Source organism: Amblyomma mixtum, chromosome 3 (assembly GCF_055824585.1).
Source record: "Amblyomma mixtum isolate Tamu chromosome 3, ASM5582458v1, whole genome shotgun sequence".
Taxonomy (NCBI): Eukaryota; Metazoa; Arthropoda; class Arachnida; order Ixodida; family Ixodidae; genus Amblyomma; species Amblyomma mixtum.
The window spans coordinates 119,842,173-119,869,800 of record NC_143014.1 but is presented as its reverse complement, the minus strand read 5'-3'; the positions used below and the strand labels follow the sequence as shown (position 1 = coordinate 119,869,800).

Sequence of the window (27,628 nt, the reverse complement as noted above, 5' to 3'; positions counted from 1 at the left end):
GACGCTTAGCTTGGCAAGCCTCTCGCACAGTGCGGCCGATTGCACAATGTTTTCCCGCAGGACTGCGCCTGAGCAATATTGTCGAAGTAATGCCAATGAGCCTGAGTTCGCGTAAAACACCGGACGCAAAATTCGCTGCTCGAATGTCTCCAAAAGTGAGTTCCGTTCGTTATTGGCAGGCGTCTTGTAGGTAGTCAGGGTTACTGCGACTGCCAAGCTCACGTAGAACAGCCGCAAATTGTGTTGGGAATCGGATACTACAGGTTTTGATATCTGATACTTACACAACTGTTCCGCTTTGCTAGAAGAATTATTTTTCTTCCTTTATTTGACAAAGGGCATAGTAACAAACACTCATTGCCTAACTAATAATGCGAACGCTCAGACTTGATTCGGCGTTCGAGTAAGTATACCGTATGCGGGGCGCGGGATGTAAATATGCACGTGGATGTATTGGAAGCTTCAGGCTTGAAAGCGTGTCCTGCTTGTCACCATTTTACCGGAATCTCCGCAAAGGCGTGTTCGCAGAGGAAATGCTATAAGATACGATGCTTATGCCTGCGTGAGAAAACAAACGCCTGCTGTACCAAGATGACAGCCAGCACGACTTGTTCCCTCCCCGCTATAATAACAGCAGCCCGCAACACGAGATTTAGCGACATCTTCCAGCGTAAACTCTTTTATGGTTTGAAGCCGCTGTGACGACCCGCTAACTTTACTTTAGATTTTCAACAGTTATGAGAAAAAGGGAAGAGATTCGCGTACTGCGCTTTCTGAAATGCACCACAAATATAGCCGGATGAAAAGGTTTGCGGTCGGCTCTGCTGGTGCCTCGTGAATATTCCGCAGCACCGTTCTTTTTCTTTTTCATTCGGCGAAATGCATTCAGTTAAATGACGCGTCATTCGGCGCGAGTAGGGCCGAGCTATCCAATGAATGCTTACAGATGCGTGGGAGTATATAACATCTCTATAGGCTTCCGGTTGAAGCTAACCACGTTTATATTATGAAAAATACCATTCTTCGAAAGCTTCACAGGGAGGGAATCGCGGGCGGCCTTTTGGATGCTTCGGCCGGTTAGTGTGCCCCAGGCCGTATTATCCAGGACCCAAGTTTGCTATCCCAGCCAGGGAGCCGCACGTGGAAGCGCCGCGCGGGGCTTCGCGGTGCACTTGAACTTATCGTCTCGCCGCCGTCTCTGGCGGGGCTTCGTGTCTGCGAGCAGCAGACCCGCCACTTACTGCTCCGGTTTCCCCGCCGCGTCATCCGGCCTTGTCCCCAACATGCGCGCCCGATGGCCCCCGAACCGTTTGGCAGCGCCGCCTCGCGCGTCGTCGTCGCCGGCCGTCCTCGATGCTCTTCGCCGCCCACCCGTCGACCTGGTTCGAGGGCGCGCTGGCCACCGCGAGTCCCCCTTTCTTTTTCGCCGCTGAACAAACTCGGGCCCCACTCGCGGGCAATGCAGTGTACTACGTCTGCCATCCATCAGGGACGAGGCTAAAGCGACCACGCCCTAATTATGCATTGCGTTAAGTTGCCGCCATGCTTGCGAATTCTTTAAATAAATATTCTGTCTACTTTTTTGTACATCTGTGTGTGGTACTTAAGTGTATGTTCCCTGCGCCGCGGGGCATATGGTAACGCAAGCAACAGTCATGCAATGATTAGTTCGTTGGAAGGAGGGATACCCGGCGACCTTCAATATAGCACGGCTGCTTGCGCATGCTGCGCGTTCTGCTGGCCGTTCCGAAGCCGTGGTTAAGGCGTGGCTGCAACTTCACGTGTGATACATGCACTCCGGTACGTTATTCAACCGGATTTCGTACTGGCACTATAGTGTCTGTACTGCGTATACACTGACTACTACGACCTCTTTCGTCAAATCAGCTATTACCGAATCGCTGGGCGTTTCAAGTGTGTGATGTCCTCGTACCTAAATTAAGGGACATTTACGGATCCATCGCCGCGGAAGCAGTGCGAATATACCTTACCACAAGACCCTGTCATCTGTTCGCGCTGCTTAACAACATTTAACAACATCTTTAAATCCAAATTGAATACATGGACTTTCTTCCTGGAAGTCCGCTGATCGACATCTCACTTTCTTTGCCTGTAGACATTCAGGGCAACCTCGCTTTACCTTTGACGGCAGACGGGATCGACCGTCAGAAAGTCTCTCTTGAAGAGTTACGGGGAAGAGCGCAATTCGTTTGAAGACTGTACTAGATAAAACCCGTCATCCATGTAAATTCATCGCTATAGCCAAAGCACCGCTGATGCGATTTTTGACACTGAACGCTCCAAGTGAATAAAACAGGCCTTATTGCGGAAACCACACTTAAATAGCATGTGACAGACTACTTCATTCGGTGTTGTGCAAGCCGGTCGTTCGAAAAAGAGATGCTCGAAACTGCATGAGCGTCTATGCTAATCGTCGTCATCGTCGACTTAACACGCTCAGTAGAGAAAGCAAGACAGCGCCTAAACTCACGAAAAACGCAGCTGTCTCCGTCGTGACTAGTCGATTTTCCGCTTGCTTCGCTGAGTCGGCGCTGACATCTTGACGTCTCCTGACTGAATCAGCCTGGTCACCTTGTTGTTCGGAGGTCGAACTCGTCGCTTCAGCTACAGCCGTTAGCTGAGCGGTTTGTTTAATTGTTTTACTGTGAAATGTGTTACGGCGTGGCTGCCGTTGAAATGTTTTTCTACATTGAAGCCATCGTGTGACGCTTGTACCGGCGCTTGCTGAGATTTCGCTTCAGCGACTACAGAGCGGGAGTGCTGCAGACGCAGGCCTGTGGACCAGCGCGGAGGCACACGATCGCGTCTGCAGCGCTGGTTTGCTGCGTGCGATGACAACGCACCGAGTGACTCGCTGCAGCGCGAACACCAAACAGTGCCGTATAACGTCGAGGAAGCGGTTGCGCGGATCAGCCAGCGTAACGGCACGGCTATGTTCTTCACCTCCCAGAAGAGACCAGCCGAAACCCGTTTCTCGTTCTGTAGTAGAAGCTGTACTCGAGCCGACACGACTTCATTCGATTCGAGGCCCACTTCGCGCTCGCCCACGCCACGCACCGAAACTGTACACTGAGGAGATAACCAAAATAGCGAATCTGTTCTGTTCATGCAACCCTCTCGAACTGTGTCGCTTCTTTTTTTCCCCTTTAATTTGCCTTTAGCGGCCGAAGAGGACGAGATGAGAGCGCGCGCGTCGTGTGGCGAGCCCCTCAAGCGTGGCGGCTCGCCGCACTTCGGCGAACAAAGCAACGCAGGAGCGGATCGAATTGCACGCGCGGCGGCCGCAGCGGCAGAGCGGAGCTTCTTCGCTCGAGGCCTGTTGTCGCTGCAGTGAGCGAAGAGCCGTCGGTCCCGTCGCTTCTGCTCTGTTCTAACGTTTCTGACGCGTCGCTTCTCCCCCAGTGTCTGTCTGGAGTGCTGAGCCCGCTTCGGCGGCGCCACGCTCCCCTTGCCGAATAACGGCATTTCCCGTGGGCTATGCGAACGCAGTGCGTGCCGCGCTCGTTTACTCGGGCATCAGAAATGTGAATTCGCCAGAAGGGAAACTTGAACCGTGGCATTTGAAAGAAGTAAGTTCGGAATGGGTACAAGGTTATTGTTTGTGCCTATATTTCCTTTCGCGAAGCAGCGCGCTCTTTCTGGATGACGTACCGCCTAGATAAACACAAATGTAAACGCAGATGTTTTATCAAGGAAATGAATGGCGCATTACCTGTCCCACTCTCGGTGGACACCTGATCCGTGCCGCGAGGGAAGGGGTGTGGGAGGGATTTAAACCAGGGGAAGAGAGGAAGAGGCGCCGTATAGTGGAGGGCTCCGGATCAATTTTGACCACCTGAGCTGCCCACTGCGGCGCCTCTTTAATATGAAGAAGGACGCGCTGTGCCTGAGGGGGTGGGGATACGGAAGCACAGGAATTCAGTAAAAGAATACAACTTCGCAGTTACGTGAAGTAGCCAGCGTTGTTGTGTACCCCACATGGCCAGCACTTTTGCTGCCTCGCGCTTTTCGAGTACTGTGGAGCGTATGAGCACGTTTAGTTACCTCCGCGCGTGGTGAGGCCACGAGTTCGAAATCCGTCACGTAAAGGCTGTTAACGAAGTGGTCGTATCAAATTAAGCATCGAGGTTGCAACCTGCCACGTGCTTACACGGCTTCACGGAGCGACGCTCAATGCATTGCTGCTGATTTTTTATAAAATGACGAAAAATGCGAAGATGCAGAAAATGAAAAGGTTAAGAAGGTCAGAGCGGCCATATTCATTTAGTTGCAGCTGATTTTCTCAAACGACCGAGCAGTAAACTGTGTAGGTTTGTAGCAGTCATTCATTGCTTTCGCATCGGATTAAGTTCTGTAAATAAGACGTCGCCCAACAAAAAATACATATATAAGGAAATAAACCGATTAAAAATTTTGGACGGAATTTGAAGAAAAAGCTAAGTTTCTTACTTGCCAAGTCGTCACTGGGACGAAAAATTTGGAGAGCACTGTAAGAAACGGCAAGAGGGGAGCTGTCCTCATTCTCAGTTAACCAAGATATCGACAGTTGATCGCTGCAACCAGATTTTTGCTGTTTACCCTTGCGCTGAATTGGCTGCTCCCGTGGACAGATTAGACTGCCCTGGTTAGATTTTCCCCAGAAATGGCCAGGTACAGACGAGGGCGTTGCACCGTTGCACCGCAGTTATCAATGTTCTGAAGGTCACCCACCAAAGGGTCCCACTACCCAACTCGCAAGAATTACAGTGCGCTTGCCACCAGCTGGCAAGAGTAACGCCGCCGAACATCAAACTCCTGTTGCTTTAAAAAATAATTTAATAAAGGGGCGAAGCGGGGGAGGAGGTAAAAAATTTTGCTTGCTGTGATAAGAGCGATAACAGTGCAGCTATTACACTTCCCTATAGAAAACGGGTGTCAGGGAAGTCAGGAAAAATACGTAGCAATAAGAAAGAAGCCGCTGTGAGCGGTAATTTGCGTGCCAACGAGCTGTAAATGAGAAGAGACTTACTTCTATAGCTGTGAAGCGTTGACTGTCAGCGGGATAATAAGTCCATAGTCCTTTTAGTAGGAATTCAGTCACGAGAGATTTTTCGGGTCAAAATATTTTTTCTGCGATGAAAACTGAATTGTGAAAAAAAAAATTAAGCTTGATATTGGCCTTGTCACTTATGTCTTTTTGCCTTTAAGAGATAGTAAGTTTTCAAAATAAACTCAACATTATACTTAAGCCAACCGCGAACAGAAGAAAGTAGCGCGCAAGCGAACAGACTCAACATTCCAAACCAGAGCAAACTAATTAGATCAAAAGTCACAGCCTCTACGTCCTCGAGCAGCTTGCTATCACGGCAGACAAGCCACCCACTCGTGTCAGGAGCACCGCAGCGACAGTGGAAAAATAATCCGATTTACTTTCAATTTTCTCCTAATCCGGCTGCCAGCAGCAACTCGTTTCTTCGCTGACCTAGACATCGGAGGTTTAACGGTGGTTCCTTTTTTGGCCTCTTTTGCAGCTTACACAGAAGCTTCTTAGCATGACTTCAAGTGCTATGAAAAGCCACGGCTCAGTGCCAGTGCTCTGAACGGGGCTGAATAACATGCGCTAGAAACTTACAATTCCGGAGACTACGCGAAATATTATCTAGCCGCGAGTTCTGTTCCACTTCGCGGCTTGTGGTGGCCGCGCATCAGTTAGCACCACTAAGTGGGATTTCCTCTCGAAGTCGCCCTTTGTCAGTAACGACGCCTGCAGTGCGTTCCGTGCGTCAGTGCGGTATCGTGTCCGTTGCCGCCGAGTGAATGCGTGTGTATTCAGCGAACCATCGCTTAGACTGTCGGCTTCTCGAAAGTGCACCGGTGGCGGCCGATTTCTCCGGAGCGCCGGCTCGCGGTTCCTGTCGGCGCGCTTGGCCGCGTGGCTCATGCGACCGGCAAAAGGGCGAGGCGACGTTCCGGGCTCTCTCGGGAGAACTTACAGCAGCGGCGCTTCCCTTGACGCGATTCTTTTGTCGGGGGACACCGAAGGAACGAAGTCCCGCTCTCCTTGGAAAAACCCAACCTGCTCCTTCCGACCTCTCATACATCCCGTTGTTTTAGCGCCACCTGCTTTCCCTTTCCCCCGACGCAGCCACTGCCTTCGATCTCGCCGCCCCCGAGGGAGCAGCTGCACCGGCGACCAGTCTAATCCGGTGCTGGCGCGCGCAGGAGAAACACCGTGCCCCAGCAAATTCTCTTGTCGATGGCAGAAAAACGATCCCCGGGAAAACAAGCGGACGAGCCGAGCGTAACATGAACGCCGGCGAGAGAGGCTCGTTCGCATTCCAGGCTGCGGAAGCAACGAAGGAGCGAGCAGCGCGTGCCTGAGAAAATTTTGTGAAAGGAATTGATCGAGGCCTCGCACTGTCCGCGTCACGTGGCAAGGAGGAAGGAACAGCAAGAGACCAGCCGGAGGCAGCCCTATCAGCCTCTTCCTGAGCAGCAAGAGCTACAACAACGACCAGCTGCTTCAGGGCCTGGAACAGCTGAAGGAAGGATTTTCAGATCGCCATAGATTCTGTTGCCTATCCCGAATAGATAGGATTCTTTCTCGCAACATGAATGCGGAAAAAATAAAAGGGAAAATGCATTTTCTGCACATTGCATCTCTCGTCGGTATGCTGTGTGTGTGAAACATGTCGCTAAATGGCTATACATCTTATCGGTGTTCGCATCAGGTATTTTCTTTGTTGAGGTTTTGGTGACGTAAATATTGACACATCTCACCCGCCTGTTTCGTGGTTCTAATAAGCAAACATCAGGCGGTGAAAATGACATTAGGTTGTGGTTGGCAAACTTGATCGGCAGACCGTGAACAAACCGCTTGAAAATATGCATACCTCGCTGCACACGAAGCTTGAAAAAAAAGAAGTAAAAAAAAGTACAAAGAGAGCTATTGCAGCACCGTACACAACGCGCGCGAAAAGAGGCCGCTTCAAAGCCATCACTTTTGAGGAGGCTTCATATTTAAAGGCTCGAAATTACGTACGCAGTGGGAAGAAATAGCAGAAAAGTGGGGCGAAAGGTCATTAAAACGCGGTCGTTGCATTTCTTTTCCATTCCTCGTCACTCATGCATTGCGCGGAGTGCCTAAATGAAAATAGACCACTAGCCCTGTAGTTCCTGCCTAACAATTATCACATTTTACTGTCGCCAACGATGGAAAGAGACAACTCCAGTGACAAAAAAACATTAGGCAAGACCCAAAAAGTATAACTTGGTCACTACATTTCATAATAAAAAATTGGTTTGGTTTGGTTTATGGGGTTTAACGTCCCAAAGCAACTAAGGCTATGAGAGACGCCGTAGTGGAGGGCTCCGGAAATTTCGACCACCTGGGGTTCTTTAACGTGCACTGACAACGCACAGTACACGGGCCTCTAGAATTTCTCCTCCAAAGAAATTCTAGCCGCCGCGGCCGGGATCGAACCCGCGTCTTTCGGGTTAGCAGCCGAGCACCATAACTGCTTAGCCACCGCGGCGGCAATAAAAAATTGTAAAGCAGCACATTGTTTAAGGCTTGTTCGCAAAGCTTTCCTGCTTCAATCACGGGAGCTGAAGTTAGGGCAGATCATGTTTCGAGCTCTCAGAGCTCGCTTCTTCAAGTGAAACGAATAAAACCTATTCGCCTCGACCGACGAAAAAGTGCAAGAATGTTACCCTATCTCCGGAAGCGCGGCTCAAACTTCACTCGCAGTCATTCGCAGCGTAACCGAACACTCGCACCCGCCTTCGTTATCCCTGGAGGGCATTGTCACAGCCAGAGGTCGCGTGTGCTATTCCAGTTAGGTTGTTGTTTGCACTGGTAAGTTTCTCAGATTTCTGCGGCTTTAGCTATGGGACGAACCTTCTACGATTTGCGCGGTAAAGAATTGTAATGGGAGCCTGGGTATTTTTGATAGCTCTTTTGCTAGTCACGAAACCTCCCTCGAAGTTAAAAGGACTGGGCTAGCGGGCCAGCCAAGCTGCCAAAGGGCAGCTTTTTTCCCGCAGCCCTTTCATATTCCTGCGCATACATGAAAGATAACGATTTGATTTGAAGTTTCATAGAGGGACAAATCCGGCCTCTATACGAGAGGAGCCAGTTACCTCTCGCTTCATGGGCAATTAACCGTACGCCACAAGCTTTGTATGGTTAATTAGGAGACACCCAATAGGCAACGGTGGCTCTCGAAACAAGCTACCGAGTGAAGTGTGCACCGGTATACGCTTTAAGTGCTGTCGCGTCCCGACAACTCGGCACGAATATGTCGGTGTTAGTCGCGATGCCGGGAACGTACCGCATGTGCCCGGCACACGTCGCAGTGGCCGTCGGTTCATGCCAGCACGTGCCACGGAAGCTGCACCCAGCGCACATGCAGTCCACAGGGGCAGCGACCTTCCAGCTGGGGCACGATACCGAAGCGCCGGGGTGCTACTGACTTGAGCGAAATGCAAAACAATGAAAACGCGTCTTGACCGAGGACATCGTCATCGCCTGCCTCCGACCAGGCATGGCACTGAAATCGTTTAATATACATGTATTTCGCCTTACACACGCCGGCTAAAAGTCGTGTAGCACAAAATAGCTGTATAAACAAAAACCAAAGATGCCGCGCAACCTAATTGAACTGCGAGGTGATTATTATAAATTGTGAGGTTTAACGTCCCGAAGCGACGCACGGGCTATGAGGGACACTGTAGCGTAGGGCTCATGATTATTTCGACCGCCTGGGGTTCTTCAACGTGCGCTGAGATCGCAGAGACCGTTTTTGTACTTTGCCTCCATTGAAATGTGGTCACCGCGGCCGGGATTGAACCCACGACCTTGTAAATCAGCAGCCAAACGCCAAAGCCGCTTAGCCACCGCGCCGGGACGAGATAATAGACTTCGGTGTGCGTCGTAACGTGTTAAACGAGGATATTTTGTTCGCGCTCAAAGTAGTCCTTGCCTCGGTTTCATAGCGGCCAGCGCATTATTACAAATATAACTGCATGCGATAAGCCTACAAATGCATGCTGATAATGTCGTGTAAACTGTTGTTTGTTTATACAAAGCTGTATCGTTCCTTCTTTGGGTAAGGTGTCATGTTTGATTTCGCTGTCGCACGCCATGAACAGTTGTCCTTCGCTGAAAGGGTTCTGACTGCTCGAAGTACCGATGTTGCTTAGTGAGTTTTATAAGCGGCGTTTATGGCGTTCAAGTTTGAATTGACAACTTTTGCTCCACACTCCCTCTCTGTGTTCGTGATTCGTGCGTTGAATCAAAATGAAAATGAAAACATCGATGCGAGAGATGCGAGACTATACTTGTGCGAATAGTCCTGCTTGAATCTGCCGCAATTACTTTGCTCGTTATTGGCCAGGTACGGTGTATACAGGACAGAGAGTACGCACCAGTCAAAGAAGGCTGAGTAAAAAGTGGCTGCGCCGCTCGCGTATACTTTCAACACGGTACACCACGATTTTTAAAATTTCCAGACTGCGGTTCATGTGCTGCAGTGGCGTGCAGCGCAGGTCACCTCTGACACTTCAAAGCCCTGAAGTAGAGCTTTCCTACGTTCATTTTCCTTCCCACCCTGGGGATATTTGGTGGGAAATGCACGGCGCAGACGCAAATTCAATGAGCTCTACACTCTTGAAAACCATGATGCGCAATCGCTTTTACCACGTTACCATGGTTAATTTATGAGCTCCATGTTATGAAGATAAACCTACGGCACAGAAAAGCCAAACAGCTTCCAGAATCGACGCAGTGCCATCGACGTTTCCTTTTTAGCTAGGCAGGCTATAGATGGCATTGTCTTTGTACGTTTGCTTCTTTCCAACGATCAGCCAATCGCAGAGTTGACCTCAACGATTTTGTGACGTTTCCAGAGGCACCGAGGAGACCAGAGTCTTCTCTGCCACCGCAACACGCACGCACACACACAAACACGCACATTGCAGCGCCCACAACGATTCTCCGCAGATTCCAGCTAGCGTGACATGCTCGTTCGTAACTCACCGGCCAGTGAGCGTATCGAGGTACAAGGAAAGGGCATTTATTCGATAAGTCCCTGCAGCACGCCTAAAAGCTGCCTGCATTGTCGGCGGTGGCCGCGGCGTCGTTCCGGCCGGAGCTCGAGAGACGACGGGGCGGCGCACAGCCCTGACCGGCCCGGGGCGAAGAGGCGCGCGCAGCGACTGTAGCGTGTCCCGTGCGATCATATTCATGCCTTGGGAGAGCGACGGCGCGCCATTGCAGAATGTCCGCCGTTACTGTAGCGTGCATCCCTGCTCGCCGCCGCAGATCCTGGCGCGCGGCCGCGCCTTGCTGTGTATATTGGCCGCCCCCTTATTATACGGCCGGCGGCACGCGCCGCGCTGCCAGCCCCTGGCCAAGGTGACACGGGCCACGGACCGTTGTGGGTGACACAGGATGCGTTTTGCAATGGTCTCTTTTTCTCGCGCGCGCACCTCCGGGGACACTTATTTCGTCGTCGTCGCCACCACGCTGCTGGCATAGCTCGGCGATCATGCGTGCGGCGGCGAGACGCGCAAAGCCCTGCCTGGTGTATCTGGGCCTCCCGCCGGCGTTGGCGCGGCTCCACTGAGGCGTGCCCGAATCGCGGGAGCTGGCTTTCCGACGCGCCTGCTTTCATTTTTTTGTCGCTCCTGCGACTCTGTTCGCTTCTCGGCGAATCGCATCCAACGCCCGCTGTTGCCTTGCTTTGCTGGCTCGTGCCACGTGACGGGAATCGATGTTTAAAGGTCGAGCGGTTCATTCAAATGAGTGACAGCTGAGTTTTTCTAGCTGATAACCTTTACTGCCCGCCTGTGTCAGTTATTTTGCACAGCTTGTGAAATCCGTTAATTGACGGTCTTTTTTAAATGCCGCAGTTGTGGCAGAAACATATTTATCGGGAGGTCCAAGGGGATTAGAAGGAATGCTGCATATTCATCGTATTCTCCCCTCGGTCCACACTCACGCAAGAAGACCAGGAGGCCAGGGCGCGAGCTCGTAGCGACTGCAGCACCGGCAAGAGCGCACCGTTCAAGTCAAGGTCTCGTGCAGTGCAGACTACTTGTGTTCGCTTTGTTTTGTTTTTTCTTTGTCTAGTTACCAATAGCATCACTCTTCCTGTAAATACTGGCGTAATGTGCTTTCCAGATGGCTTTCTGACCTACCTATGCCACTAAAATAAGGCCATCATCTAGCTAGCACTGATGCAGTGACTTGTATGTATTGACTGCAGTGACCTCTAGCGTTCAAAGATCGCTAGCGTATAACTTCACGCTTGCACTCACATTCATTTGTGTGGCACATATTTGCGAATGAGTTTACGCCGTGCGTTACACCTGTACAGAGGATTCCTAAGCTTCGGTCAGCGTCAATAGTCGGAGTTGTAAAACAGCAGAATCCGAGAGCGACTGGTTGGTCCTCGAGACTGCCTCCGCTGGCAGTCGTTCCTTCCCGGCGCTCGGCCGCAATCTTTCCTCGACTTACTAGCTCGTTTCCTGTTCGAATCACTTGCTGCCTGGACTGTGCGCACTAAAAGCGGGTTGAGGCAGGAAGAAAACAAAACGACGAAATCTCTTCCGATTATCGCCGGATTATCGGGTCAGGCGACGACGAATAGCGTTGTCGCTACAGGAGGAATGCCGTAGACCCCTGTTTACGCCTCGTTACTGATTTTGCTCTTTTGCCTTTATTTTCATTCGCTGGGGCTATTTCAAAGAGCGAAAGCAGGAACGATCCGGCAGAAGCGAAACGCGGCAATCATGTCAGGCGAGCGAGGCCGTTGACGATGGAGGAAATGAAACTTGTCTTGTTTTGCTGTCGTCTTCCCTCCCTGACCGCGGACGCTTCTGCTCCTGTCCCCTTTCCATTCGCCCCTCGTTGCGTCGCGCCGCCCATTTCCGCGCGCTATAGAGCGATAGTCCGGCGGCCGCCCGCAGCTGGTCGGTCTTCGTCCATGTCCGAGTTCACGGCACATTCCTTTAGACGTGCTCGGGAAACGTGTGCGTGTGTGTCGTCGCCTGTGCCGTTCTTTTTTTGTTTTTCTCCCCACTTCCTTCGCTACTACAAAGTGGGGTGCGTTCCGTGCCGCCATATGATTCGATCGCAGATTCTATAAGCTACGCGGCGCCTGAACGAGTTTTGGTTCCGCGTCGCGTATTTGTATATTCGACGTATGTGTCTCCTGGTTCTATACCGAGCACTGAAGGGGTCTAGTTTGGTCTTCGTTGAGCAGACCGATGGGGTAGGCCGTTGAAACACATTGCGTTGAAGATTTCCTGCCTTTGTGACTTACCGTCTCCTCTTGACGTATGTGGTTAGTGTGCTTGAAGGTACACAAGGCAATATATCGGTGGAACTGCGACCGTCGACCTTGAAGCTTTGGCAATACCACGCGATGCACTTGACAATCATGACTTTTATCTGTTTCTTGTGTAGTTGTCTTTGTGCCTTAAACATGCAGTACTTTCCTTTCGCGCCCGGAATAATGTTTCACCCTGCGTGACGCAGTAGAATTTAGCTTCCCTGACTCTTCGTACCAACAGTATAGATTTCGAGACTATCATAGCAGCCACGAAAGCGTTTGGAAGCTCCTTTAATTGGAAGGTACGTAAGAAACGACTTTCACGGGCTCCCCAGGAATATAGGCGCCACCTTTCGGCAGGGCCTTCACGCGCACCGAGCACGACGACGAAGCTAACGAAGCCTCGCGCACTCGCGCGGCTGCAAAACAAGCCCGGGCGTTTGCTTCGGTCGAAGCGATCAGCGCTGTGCCAGCCTCACAGCGTTGTATGGGGTGGTTGGTTTTTTTAACGGACGGAAGCCTCCGGCTTTCTCTTTTCCTTGGAAGGGCTCAAACAAGTATGCGTGGCATCACCCGCGTAGATCTTCGTAAACGCTGCCCTTATTGTACCAGACGCTGGGGCGCCGTTTACGGTGTCGATGACTCGTTTCAAAAGTCGTCACCGGTCGCTGCAGCCACCAAGCTGAGGCACCTTCCAGAGATTAAAATGAGAGAGGTGCTGGGCTTTACTCATTGCTTGCGGCCGCTCGTTTAATGCAACAGCGTTCGAGCCTTCCGAGTCAGAGACGCGGGCGAAGCGAGGATTCTAGCCTCTGCGGCTTTCCGGTATATATCAGTCATTTGCCTAGAGTTTTATTCTCACTGATTATGTTACGGACCTCACTGTTACACGCAGGTGCAGCTATTTCACATGATGATAGCCTAGAGATGTTTGTAAACATCTCTAGGAAACACGATCGAATCGATTTTTCTTTTACAACATTTTTTTGTTGTCTACTTACACCTGCGAAAACCGAAAGGGAAATCCGAAGAAAGTAAAAGCCACATGTCAAGCAGTTTGGGGGAAGTCTAGAGCAAAGTGCGAAAATTCTTTTTGAGGCGCAGTTACACCTCAACGAGGAAATACAAAATGCAAAAAGTTGGCGAAAAGACAGCATTACTCTGCGACAATAAAACGACTGTGCTCGGGAAAGTTTAAACCAGAGGATAACTGTTGAAAAATGGCAGTAACTGAAAATTCGAAGCCAGTTACAAACATCAGCTCTCAACTGTCTGGCCTATTGGATAGCCATAAATAACAACGTGTGTCACAAATACGAAAGAGATTTCAAGCTTTTGCGAGACAAATGAAGACAGTAATTCCAAAGCACTGATTTTGATTTGGCATTGCACTTGGTGATGGTGCTGCATTGTTTTTGGTGATGAAGAATGATGATGACGATAGTAACAGGGTTGATATTCGTCTTCTCTCGAGTGGTGGAAACCTTTTAGATGATTAAAAAAATGTTTAAAACACGTGAAGAAGCAGTTAAAAGAAAACGAAAAAATAGAAACTCGTCTGTCGGGAATTAGGCGTCCGTGACTTTCGCCTTACTCGCCTTTTTAAAGGACGGTTGATATGTTGCGATGTATCGGTGGCGCCGGTGGCATCACAATAGCATTTGTCACAGTCGTAAAAATTTCGATTGATTGTTGTATAGCCAAGTCGCCAATGTGACGGTAGCTCATATTAGTCAAACGCGTGCCCTGTTCAACTATTTATACAAAGCAACCACCAGTCACCCTCTTTCGCCAGATAAACATAACTCTTCCTAGCTGTTCACGCACAGCAAATAATTGAGACAACTGCTCACTTCCTGTGTACGTGGTTTAATACATTCAGTGCATATCGAATTAATATTTCAGAAAATAAATTAAGAACAACCATGAATATTAGGAGACATTGCATAATTACACGCAGTCGACACAGTGTTATGATGATATTCGGCCAGCTGACGCAATTTGATTCGTTCTGCTTGCGTCACGTCAGCATCGAGTAATTTCACGGACTGAGTTACAAGCAAACACTTAGCATTGCCAGCGCACTGAAGTGGGTTCCAAAGGCAAGTTCCTCGCGTAGGCTGCGCCGGCCCGTCGGCCCTAAGCTGCACGAAAGCTCTGGACGCCCGGCAGTCCCCAGCAGTCATCTCAGCCGGCAAAGCGGGTAGAGGCTTGCTGCTGTATGGAGGGCCTCGGGCAGCATCAAAGGCACCCGCACTGGGACACAGTCATGTTTCTGAAGGTCTTCAGCAGCACGTGGTTGTAGTCGTCCACGTAAAGCATGGTCTGGTCCGCGTAGTTCACGGGCACGCAGCACGCGTCCCACACGTCTTTCGGCTGCACATCGCGCAGCAGGCTGAGCACCGTCGCGTGGTTGGTGCTGCTGAGGCGCCGTATCATGGAGGACGGGCACTCGCCGACGCACTGGTTCGCCATGTAGGTGGAGGGCGCCACCACCCACACGTCCCAGCCGATCCTCTCGAAGTCCACCAGGAGCGGCACCAAGCGGCAGGCACGCGAGTGGGCGGCTGGGCCCCCCCAGCGCCACGGCACCCGACGCTCACTGCAATTGGCGCCATTCTCATTCAGAATTTGGGCGGTCGTCGTGTGGCATGCGCAAAGTTGGTGCTTCCCTCAGGCCCGACACTTTCAGATATTTGGGGCGTAGCAATTACAAACCACCCGTATTGACAACGTCTGCGTTTCTGCTCATTGCAAGCTCTGTCAAGTCGGACACAGCATTAAACACTGCACCTCCGACGCAAAACTTCTGCCCTGTAACTCGTTAATTCGATCTCGGTTACAGTACGCCTGCGAATTTTGGGAACCTTTCACTAAGAAAGACATTAACAAGCTTGAACAGATGGAAAGACCAACAGTTCGTTTTATATACAGTCGCTACCATCCACATGATTCGCTATCTGAATTAGTGAGAATTAATAACATAAAGTCCTTAAAGTTCTCTGCCCCGCCGCGGAGGCTCAGTGGTTACTGCGCTCGGCTGCTGACCCGAAAGACGCGGGTTCGATCCCGGCCGCGGCGGCCGAATTTCGATGGAGGCGAAATTCTATAGGCCCGTGTGCTGTGCGGTGTCAGTGCACGTTAAAGAACCCCAGGTGGTAGAAATTTCCGGAGTCCTTCACTACGGCGTCCCTCATAGCCTCAGTTGCTTCGGGACGTTAAACCCCGATAAACCAAACCAAGCAAAATTCTGGAGAAAACTAGCCAGAATAAAATTCCTCTTTAAAATCTACCAGTTCCAGTTCCTACTTAACCCTTCGACATATTTTTAGCCTTCTTCACCTAGTCTCACGTCATTGTTATCCTCATAAATTATCTCCATTATTCGCCCTCGGACACTTTAAATATTTTTTTTCTTTCCTAGGATAGTAGCCAAATGAAACAACCTACCCCATGATGTGTTCGCAATCTAAATCTTCTTTCTGCGAGTGAACGAGTTTTTGACTGATAACCTTTGGCGCCAATTGTTTTTTTTTGTTTTTTCCTCTTTTAGTGTTTTCTTCATCGCTTGTACAGAACCCAACAGTTGGCATTATGTTATGCAGGTCTGCTGTATGGTTCCTCACTACTGCTTGGGCCTGTATAGGGCCTGCAGTATTGCACAAATGAAATAAAGTAATAAATAAATAATACTGCCTCGGAGAACGCAGCTTCAGCGGCGTTCTCCAAGGCAGTATTATTTATTTATTACTTTATTTTATTTGTACAATACTGCAGGCCGTATACAGACCCAAGCAGTAGTGAGGAACCATACAACACACACACACACACACACACACACACACACACACACACACACACACACACACACACACACACACACACACACACACACACACACACACACACACACACACACACACACACACACACACACACACACACACACACACACACACACACACACATATATATATATATATATATATATATATATATATATATGCATTGTTCGGCGTAGTACATCAGAATACAGCTAAGACGTGCTGCCTAGCAGGCTGGTTAACTAATATTGACTAGTGAACTTTTTAACTATTACTGTTAGGCTCTGTAATTATTGAGAAGCGTATAACCCACTGTAAGTAAAACCATATCTATCAGTTTCTAGAATTTCCAAAACGCGGTTTTCCTCGCCGCTGCAGCCCAACAAATTTTGGATATTTCGACGCGTTGTGTGCACTGGAGAGGTTGCTTTGCCTGCAAGCTTCTCAAAAGCGCTTGTATTCTGGCGCGTTATAGCCGAAATATGTTGGGCCACAGCGCCGAGGGTAACGGCGTTTTCGAGATTCTAAGAACTGATATGGATATTGCTTACGGTGGGCTACACGCCTCTCAAAATTAAGTAGCCTAACGGTTATAGTTAAAAAATTAAACATTCAATATTAGTGAACCAGCCTGCTAGTTGGCACGTCTTAGCTGTATTCTGATATACTACACCGCTGGCAATGCTTTGCCGAAGACAGCGCTCCTGTAACTCAAAAAGCCTATTTTTAAACATTGTGTGAAGTCTCGGATGAAACACCGCGTATATACACACCGTGGTTTGCAAGACACAAAAATATAATGCCTTTCAACACAAATGGAAGAGGCGGACGAAGATGATACATTTTTCTTTATTTGGTTCAATTATTCAAAATAAACATGCGCTACCACTCACGGGCGAAGTGAACCGGGGCCAGACTCGTAGTAGTGGTGGCGCTTGAGGCGCCGTGGAGTTTTTTTCCGACATTCAGGGTAGTTAACGATGAGGCTCGCAGATGCCTGGCTCGGTGTGCACGGGAAGCCATGGGTCTCGTTTGTCTGAAAATAAGAGCTTTGCATTACGTGGTTAACATACCTGATTGAGAACGGTTATTTCTTTCAGGCCGCACAAGACAGTAAATACAGTCGTTACACACCACTTATCCACACAGCGTACGAACAGTGATGGCAAAGGCAAGGTAACGATTATCCTAAGACGTTTAAAACAAACTAGGAACCCCTGCATTTCACCTAAGGTGGCGAGTAATTGAACTCGTAGACAAAGCGCCAAAGATTTAAAATACTTTTCTCACTAACTTTATACGGTACTGCTGGTTATCTCCGCTTTTATTTTTTATTTTTCCGTGACGAAGTGAAAGTACACAAATGTTTCAATTGACCACGCTTCGCAGAACTGTGAGGGGTGCGTCTACGCTCTTGATTAGGCATCCACACCGGCTTAATTGTGTTGCACAGCAACGTTTGTGCGCAGTTGAACGCTGAAGAAAGGGCATTATTCTTAGCCGGGACAACAGAAAACTGTTTGTGACAGAGCTGTCGAGCGTCATAAGCCACGGCTCGTGCATTGCTGCAGTTTCTAAGCGAGTGAGAGGCCGAAAAGTAAGTGCAGTCAAACTTTTACTGCTCCGCGTACGAGACACCTCACCAGCTTAAAAAGTGAAAAACGTTAAAAGCAAAAAAAAAACAACAAAAAAACATAGAGACCGTGTCCGACACAGCTTCCACGAACAGCCTTTCGTCGTGGCAATGTGCCCCAAGTCCCGCGACTCGCATTTAGGATGAAATCCAGGAAAAGGAGAGGGTATAAATTCAATTAATAATTTGTGCGTTTTGCTCCGAATAAAGCAGTTGTGAGTGGCGCTCAGTCGCGTCTACCTCCCTTGTGTCTGTGCGTGTTTCGCGCTTTTCAACCAAAGATGAAAAAGGGAGAGGACAGATAAGCCGAATCTTGTGCCTCTAATGGTCGCTCACCCACAACGACACACGAAACGTGCCGCCTTGGAGCAGCACAGGCGGAACCCTGATGTGTGCCAGGTAATAGGAGGACCTCAGATGAAAGACCAGCTGCCGGCTGCCGGTCCATCCGGAGGCCGTGGCCGTCACAGCCACCTGCTTCGCATCTCGACCGCGGCCGGCCGCACGCAGGATGCACTCGTGCGGGAAGTCCAGCGCCAGCTTCGTGCGTCCCACCGGCTCGACCTCCGGATCCCGCACCATGGCGAAGGTGAAGCTCGTCGTGTCCTCTGCCGGTGACCAGTCTGAGACGAGCAATCTCGCGGTCATACATCAGCCAAGGGAGGCGGCCGCTCTCTTTCTTCGTTCGCCACCCGCGCACTTAATTCTGTCTGATTTCACTGTGCCCAATCGCTGAAACTGCAATCTGGTATACAGTGGTGGTCGACGAAAAGATTTACCTCCAACGAGCGTATACAACGGTGGGGCTCAGCAGATTATGTTCTTCGGCTAGTTGACTCTCATCGGTATGTTGCCGGATAGATTCATCCGCATAGAGGAATTTTGCGCCCTCACTCTGCTGGAGTTTATGCTCCTGATAAATCACCTTTATTTCGCCTGTAACTCTGCATAAAAGCCACTGAGAAATTGCGAGAGGCTATGTCCAGGGTGGGTTCTTAATCATTTCAGAAAAAAAAAATGTAGGGGACGAGATAGCGTAATGGGTTAATTCTCATATATGGTGGGTCATTCTCTATTTTACATTCATAGATCGCGGGGAGTCCTCCTACCCCTCCTGGCGCAGAGGTGCAGCGGTTAAGCGGTGCCCCACTGCCATGCGATGACAGGTGCTCCCAGCGATGGGCATTTTGCGAACCAGGTTGCTCTTCTCGAACGACCAGTGATTAACTACCACCTGTCTTGGTGGGCTGTTTGCTCACTCTCTGGTGGGCAGGTTGTCATGACGCAGCAAGGTCACGTGGCCTAGGTGGCCCACCTGCCTCCCAGGCTGCTCTCTGGAGACCACCTGCCAGAGCCACGCCCGTGATTTTTCGCTCACAGTGCCAACAGAGGATTTTCTGGAAAACCGGGCATTTGGCGCTATCGCGTCAAAAGCAACAGCTACTCCTGTGTAGCTTTGTTGTTGCTTAAACTTCAACGAAAAACAAAGAAAAATACATCTGCTGCTATACTGCATATTTGAAAGATGCCGTCTAAACGTCTAAAAAAAAAAAAACAATCCTGCATTCTAGTTTACAGAATGAGCACCTAATGTAAGTCAGCACTTGCATATCTAACACTTCCTACGCTCGTGTGGTACTTGCCGAGATTGCAAACGTCCATAACTGCGCAAGGAGAAACAGAGTACCTAAAATTGGAGTAGCCATCGCCCATCATGGTCAGGAATGAAATCATTCATCAGTATTCTTAACTCTGATGTAGCACATCAAAAAAGCAAGCAGCTCACTCACAGTTGTCTTCAATACAGCATAATATATGCACGTTGTCTAGTCAGGCTGCGTTTTGAAGCCTACCGCTAGTGAATATATGAGTAACTTAATGCACTCGTAGAGGAATTTTTAGGCTCCTCATTCTTCGCGAGTGGCTCGCGAAATGAACGACTGTTGTGCCTTGCGCCTTCCATTGTCTGATCAGCATGCAAGTACCGAATAAAATAAAAAAGAGACGCAGATGAACACGTCGGATACGCTGTACCTTCTCCCCACCTGTTACCCCCTCCAGGAAAAGAAATACAAACACAAATAAGTATTCCTGAGTTCAGGTTCGTGTCAGCTACTGCTAATGCAACGTCGCGAGCCTCGGATAAAGTGGAGCGTAATTCCAGTCCAAGCACGTTCGTTTTCGAGAGTTGGACGCAAGCCATCGGCGCGACCTAAATTACAAGTGGGAGTTTGCGCGTTCATTCTAAACGTTTCCTTGTGTCTTGCAGAGCTCGGAGCAGCCCGATATAGGCTCGAGGCTCGGTCATCGGTACCCAGGTCTTCAGTACAGGAATGTATAATTGCGCGAAAAATGTACGCGAAAATGATGAAGAAAGCCCCGCTTTAACCGGATCTATAATTCTGCACTCGGCTGAAACAGGTGGTGAACTGAAGTGCATATTTGACCGAGGGAGAGAATAATAATACTAAAAAAAAAAGAGCCGACGGGGCGCACGCTGGAATTCATTTTGCTTGGGCAAGCAGTCATCTTTCTTATACATGGTAGCCTGAACGGGCGGCATTTTTCTGAGAAACGCAGCCGGCGCGCAATTTGGTATTCAACTCCATCACCGCTCCTTTCCACGTCTCCCAGTGTGCGATAACTGCTGGGCGGTTGAGCGTATGTAGGGACAGGCGGCGCTCGGTGGCATGTACGCTTGCTTCACAAGAGTTACGGCTACGGCGGCTCCTCCTGGGGCTTCTCGTGGATTTCCTAAGAAGCGTCTGATATATGCGAGAGAACAACGCTTTGTTTTCAATATAATGCCGTGGACCTTACGGAGCTGGAAGAACAGATAGTTATACAGTGGTTTATGAGCAAGAGCACGTGGAGATGCTCCTTGCGGAACGTTCAAGGTCTCTCCTTGAGAAGAGAAAGAATAGTCAATGTTGAAACCGCCTGTATCCGTGCGAAATAACCTGCTAATCTGCCTGCGCATGTCTAGATTGCCGGTTCGCACGGTGTGCTCTGCTTTCTCCCACGGCACGATATTTTCGCGCATGACTTGTTTGCACACGTGGAACTTTGAGAACGTTGTTTATTAAAGATTCATCCTCTCGGAGCGTGTAAATGCTATGCAAGCTGCAGCTTCAGTATCGCACTTTCTACGCAAACCTCCCGTTGGCAGATGTTTCACCATGCATGTTGGAAGTTTACGACACAAGCATGGTGCACAACGTGGAGGTGTCGGTTGATCACATGATATTTAGAAGCGTTTACAGTGCATCACCTTGCATTGTTTCTGATAAAATACTCTGACAATGCAATGCGCCACGCAGGCGTGTGGTAGCGTTCCGAAAAGAGCTCAGAGATATCTCGAAGAAACGACAGCTATAACTATTTTTTCTACTATCGCAAGGATGGCGTGCAGAATGTCGGCACCTCAACTGCACACAGATAAATGAAACTGTGCATTAGTAGAAAAAAATAATCGTTCACCCATTTTTCGTAGCAACTGCCTGCTTGGCAGTGAAGCCGTCAGCAAGGAATTAAATGGCCCGTCGAGAGGCAACTAGAAACTTATTTCTATCGGAATCCTAATAGTTTATGAGGAACATGTAAAAGGTGTATTTCGTCATACTCACCGTCAAGGGCAAGTGGACGATTTGTTTTCTCCCTGAACGCGCTGCGGGTTATTTCAAAACTACCGCGAGCTCCATCCTTCAGGCGACACCTGGTGTCGCAAAGATTAATATTCTTTTTCTCCTTTCTGTCTTTCGCTGAACAGTGGGGTGAGCGGTTAGGTACAGGCGCAGCCGTAACGCAGATCACGAAGAGATTATGCGGGTCAGCTACTTGCTCGGTACCATTGTTACTGCCGCCGCAACTTCGCGACTAGAGTTTCCCCGACATATGCGTGCAGGCATTTGGCACGTATGGAATGATCGCCATGTTAATCATTCATATTAGTATCGACTATTTTCAAAAATATATATTTCGCGAATGGCTCCGAGAAACATCTACACGATTTGCACGAGCAGCTCTCGCTCGCGCTAGAAACGGATTAAAACGCTTCATTTCGCTCCGAAAAATACCTATCCACAGCAAACACAGCCTTCTTTTCAAAAGGGTAAACTTCGCCAAAAAAGCTGTCTCCATTTAGCATGCATTTGTGATGTGTTAATTCTTTTTGTACCAGTGTGCGTCCAATACTACGCGCATTTCGTGGAATTTAATAAGGTTAATCGAGACTACCTGCAAAGGATGGTACGAAAACTCTACTCTGGGCAAATATAAATCAATAGTAGGGCGATCAATACATTTCTGAAAAGCAGTCTCGTGGCAGCCTTTCCTTTTCTTATTTGACAAACGGGCTCAAGACTGAAAGTTTTATGTGTATGAACTGTTGCACTGTGTTGGTTAATGGAAACGGGCAAGAAGTTTCCTTAAACTGTGACGGGTGCTACGGCTGACGAATTGAAAGCACCGCGGTTACGGTGCGAGAAGTAGCGTTTGCTTTTGCCTTATCATTTCAGTGTATTAAGGCGGAAGCCTTTAATGCCTTATCGTTGAAAGCAGGGGTTGTCGACAGAAATGTCACGCTTTTCAATTGGTCGAAACGGTCGTGACGTCACAATGCGCGAATTCCAAACGGGGCCAATTGTACTTTGGCTAGTAACCATTCAACCAATTAAAGGGATCGTATAGTGATGCTCCAAGTAAGTGTGACTGAGTTTAGTTAATTGCTTAGCCTAATTAACCTTTCTAGTCAGACCAGATAAATAAATAAAACCGAGTAGGAAACTGGCCGAGCTCGGGGATCGAACCTCGGTCTCCGGAGTGCGAGGCGAGCACGCTACCACTCCGCCATGCCAGCTCAATGGTTTGCAATGAGCAAAGGCGCGTCTAGTGAATACGGCGTCTTCGTTCACTCCCATCTTCCTCCCTTCCCGTTACGACGAGGTTTAGGTGTCCACCGAGATATGAGAGACAGATACATTTTGCTTTCCTCAAAAACCAATTTACCGACGAGCAAGGCATAGAGCCGATTGGGCGATGGCGTTCAATATACCCCCTGGCAGCGTTGCAAGACGCTGTCGCGTTCCGCTCTTACAGGCGAAGCTTAACCCCTTAACCACACATGAGTGACACAAGCAGCACCACCACGCTTAAGGCTTTCGCCTCACCGCACTTTAGGTCAACAAAGTGCCCCCTGATTTTTTTTCTGCTGAGTTTGTGTGAAGATAAATCGCCTAAAGTTTACCTGTTAATTGCTCTTTCTGACTCGTTGTGAAGGGTTAGTTTGTAATGTCATATAGAAAATGGGGATGTGCCACTTCCATGCCTGGAATTTCGGGTATTATTCGGATCCCATCCCTAGATGGCGGCTGCTATCGAGGCGAACGTTTCCTGTGTTATAAAACATTATGAGTCTGTTTGTGCCTTTCGGGCCTGGCCGCACTAAGCGGGCGAAAGCGTTGTACATTACCACCTGAAACGAATTCCACAAGCCCTACGAACGAAGAGAAAATTGTACCTTGGTGCTGTCCAGCGACGGACATTGCGGGGAAGTCAACCCCAGTAAAAATGTTTTTAGACAGATCGTAGACAGTAGATAGTCTATGAACTGTCTATTGAAATGTTCACGCGGAAAATCCTAAAATTGGCGGCGCTCACATTGACACACTGGGCGCTTACCACTTTTAATGGACGCATTCGCTGGAATGCTCATCACGGGGGTGTCAATATCACATTCCTGGACGGTGTTCTTCCTGAAATAAAAAAACAAGACAAAAAGAAATATGCGTGGTTGGTCTTAATCACAAATTAGATTATGAATCATTACCAATGGTTTGGTTTATTGGGATTATTGTCCCAAAGCGACTCAGGCTATTAGGGACGCTGTAGTGAAGGGCTCCGGAAATTTCGACCACCGGGGGTTCTTTAACGTGCGCTGACATCGCACAGTACACGGATTTCTAGAATTTCGCCTCCATTACAATTCGACCGCCGCGACCGGGATCGAACCCGCGTATTTCGGGCCAGCAGCCGAGTGCCGTAACCACTGAGCCACCGCGGCGGGACGGATCATTGTCAATGATTGTACTTAAAGGGACTATGCAATAAATTAAGTGAGATCACGTAAAGTAGATGAGAGATAGGCGTTCCATCACTCGTCACCCCAGCGTAAAACCTTTTGAGCTAGCATCAGTAACAACGAAGTTACAGACGATTAAAAATTACGCTCCTCCTTTCCCCCTCAACTCGTACACGTGGGGCACCAGAAAAAAATAATAAAGAAAACAGCTTTGGGACTGGGCCTCGCCCATGAATACGTCATTCGCTGACGTTTGGTTCGCAACTTCCGGTTGTCGCACCCAGCATCCCAGCAGCAGCGTAGGCTGCGTCTCTCCGGTCTCTCTTCGCCTTCCTGAATTGCTTGTCGTCTGTTGTAGTTAGCAGTAATGGACCAGGAACTCCCGACAGAAAGAGGTGGCAGAGGTAAATTGAAACGATATATGTCCTGGCTCGCGCTTTAAGCTTTTAAGCTGTTTTTTTTTTTAATCTTTTGGAGAGGCCTCTTTGTGATGCGCGTGCGACATGTCGTGAGACAGACATCCTCATGATGAAATAAGGAAGGAGAAAGAACAGCGGCAGATGTCCAGGAGAACAAACATTTCCGCACTCGTATTTCCCTTTGGATCGCATCCCTGTCCAGTATACAGTGGCGTACACCAACGCCGTCTGCCGTCATGCTGCGGCGTGCGGCCGTTTTCTTTCTTACCACCCTCAGCGCACATTTCACTACTATCCATCAAGAGCGGTCGTAAGTTCTCTCAAGCGAAAAGGTGTCAGAAAAGAAATGGCAGAAACAAAAACATACAACACACTTCGTCAGGTAAGTTTACTGTGTGTGTTTTTGTTTTGTCATTTACTTTTCCTTGCTTCATAAAGTTTTCGCTTGATGTGCGTCACTAGAAGCTATAGCGGACACCTTAAGACTCGTTCTTTTTTTTCGGTATCGTCTAAATACAATCGGAACGGTATAAGCCATGCATTTGTACCCGTGAATAGAAAAGGAGAGCGTTACGGCAGTGATTAGGTATAACAGAGGCAGGATTTTTTGGGGGAGGGGACCGAGGTAATTTCTTGTATCTGGTGGAGCTGGGGAAGCGGGGATGCAAGCCGAACGGGAGCACTGCTTAGAGAAATGTGAAAAGGGAAGGGGGGCCCTCTTCACCCCCCCCCCCCCCCCCCCACACACACACACACACTTCCTTGGATACGTGCTTGGTAATGATAGAAAATACCAAGCAATAAATAGGAGGGAACCACTGCAGCCTTAATGATATGTGTTTTGAGCAGTTTTGAAAGACGGCATATACCATGCAGTCTAGCTCCAACGAGGCAAACGGGACATCTTCACAACGGCATAACAGCCTTGAACTTAGCAGCCAAAAACCTAGTGTGTATACGTCGGATTTTCGTAGCATTCAAAGGGAGAGACACGACAGCCGCACTGCAATATCAAATAATATCAGCAGAAAAAAAAATGAGCTGTAGAGAAGGCACTGACTAGTGCTAACAAGACAGCCGCTTCGCTTTTGGTGCACGTTTTGCGCGAAAGTCATGCTAATATACTGCCTGTGATAAAAACCACAGGCTCACTGTATAGCCTGTTGTGGGATACAAAGATGGCCGCAGGTCATCGCTGCGCACTTCTCTTTCATGAAGCGGTAGATATGTGCCTTTTAGGATACATATCTACCGCTGTTATCGGAGAATCGCTCACCAATTAGGTTTAACTACATTGGCAAGACGAACAAGTTAGAACACATCTGTACGAAACACTAATACAGGAAGTATGCGCTAAGTATGAAACCGAACATTTCTGGTAAGTTCTTCTCGAACCAGAAGTGACACGCTTTTCAGCGTGCCACTTGTGTCTCAAGAAAAATGAGGCAAAGCCTCTTGACTCTATTATATAGCAAGGCTCGGACGAACTTTCATACAGCTTGCGACGGAAGCCTTCGAATTGTCCGCTTTTGCCCTGCTTCGTTGAAGTGCACAGTTGCTAATACTCGGTGCTCCAACGGAAAGGAAAATGAATGAAGGCAAACGTCTCAGTTTCCTTCTTCAGCATTAGTCTTCCACTTAATTAAGATGTGATGCCAGATGCCCTTAATCTACCCCATGCAAGGCGATGGCTGCTACTTTGGCGCGATTGAATGAAACGCATGCATTCGAGTTATCGAAGTGCAGTCAACTTACCTGTAGAGCTTCATCATTATAGAAGGAATTTCTTTACGAATCCTCACTTCGCTCCCAGACAGACCAAGTGTCAGTAGGACGATAGGCGTTGTCAGAATGACGTTCCTTGGCCAAGACACCAAGGGGCGCCGTGCGGGGCAGAAGAGCATCGTGGCAGCGGGGCCGGTGACCAAGCGGGACGACTCTTCGGGAATTAAAACGGCGGGTTTGCTACTTGGAGTGAAGGCTGGCTACAGGACGAGCCCACTGCTCGCACGTCCTCCTTATATGCGGCACCGGGCAGTAGGCTGCGGAAACGAAGCTCTTCGGTCTGGACATGAGGCGCCGTATCGTTTCCTCGGCGGAAACTGCGCAGCGATTGTGCCTTCTGACGCACGTGGCACATCACGGAACGAACGGAAACTACTAAACTCGACCGTTTTTTATAAATATTTTGACTAATATAAAGAGTTTTCTTTCAGTATCGATCTCCCTGTCACTCTAATAGAATTCTTCTGCGATAACGCACTACTCCTTGCCAATCATTAATAATATACACAGACCATGAAATGAGTAATGCGCGTTACGAGCTTTCGCATGTCTCAGAAGAGGGCAAAAATGTCGACTGAAACCTTTCGCCCTGTCAGACAGCGACCAATCATTTCATTTAGGACAGCAAAAGAACAGCGTTCGATGAACCTCGATAAAGCCGCCGCCGCTCTCAGCTGGGCGCGTGAGAACGCTGTCAAAGAGCCCCGTCAGCATAGTATACGAAACGGCGTGAGGCGCGTGTAGGACACGCCCTCGATCAGAGGCGCTGGAGGCGGCGAAGAGATGGAAATGCGCAGGACCTTGGGTTGCGGGCGTGCTATCCGCTCGGCGACCCCACGTAAGACGAACACCCGGCGAGAAACAACGAGCTGCCGGCACGCGCAGCGGACCGCGACGATTGACACAATCGCATCAGGGATCGGCAACCGAACGCGGCTGGTGGACAGGAGAATCCGCCTGCCATGGCTCGGGCAAAACTTGAGCCGGGTTGCTGTGCGCCGTGGCAACCTGGTTAGGCGCGTCGGTTTGCATTTATGTTTGAGAATATTAAGCAAGAATATTGAAACCATTACCTCTTCACTTTTATTTTGTTTTTTCAGCGGCGCGTGTGACTCCTAAACGAAGGCCGGATATTGATGATCCCGCGGTGCTAGAAAGCACAGTGTTTTGCGTTCGTTCGGCTTCTGAGCGTGAGGTCGCGGGATCGAGTCCCGACCGCGACAGCCGCATTTCTATGGGGGCTAAACGCAAAAACGCCCTTGTGCTGCGCGGTGTCAGCGCAGGTGAAAATAACCCCACGGGTGGTCGAAATTAAGCCGCAGCCCTCCACCACTGCGACTCCTTCTCTCTCCATTCCTTCTTCACTACTCCTCTATAGACGCGGTTCTGGTGACCACCGAGAGTGTGACAATTACTGCACCTTTTCCTTCCTCGTAAAACATTTGCATTTAAAGACTATGAGCTTTTTCTCTTAAGTGTTAACAGTCCCTTGCACTCTCTGATCCATTTAACGGGGGCACCGCTCGTGCGGAACTGCAAGGGACGGGGAT

General features: G+C 49.3%; 1 protein-coding gene and 1 pseudogene across 2 annotated transcripts in view; one reads left to right on the top strand and one right to left on the bottom strand.

Moving 5' to 3' along the window:
- LOC149351607 (sodium/hydrogen exchanger 3-like) overlaps window positions 1-27,628 on the top strand; it is a 164,747-nt gene that overhangs the window by 53,652 nt on the left and 83,467 nt on the right. The gene's annotated exons all lie outside the window — the stretch shown is intronic.
- On the bottom strand, window positions 14,440-26,197 carry LOC149351608 (uncharacterized; annotated as a pseudogene). Its single transcript, XR_016291578.1, has 5 exons — window positions 26,049-26,197; window positions 23,475-23,548; window positions 18,132-18,403; window positions 17,049-17,198; window positions 14,440-14,936 (listed from the first exon to the last, which is right to left on the bottom strand). The product of XR_016291578.1 is annotated as an uncharacterized LOC149351608 (transcript).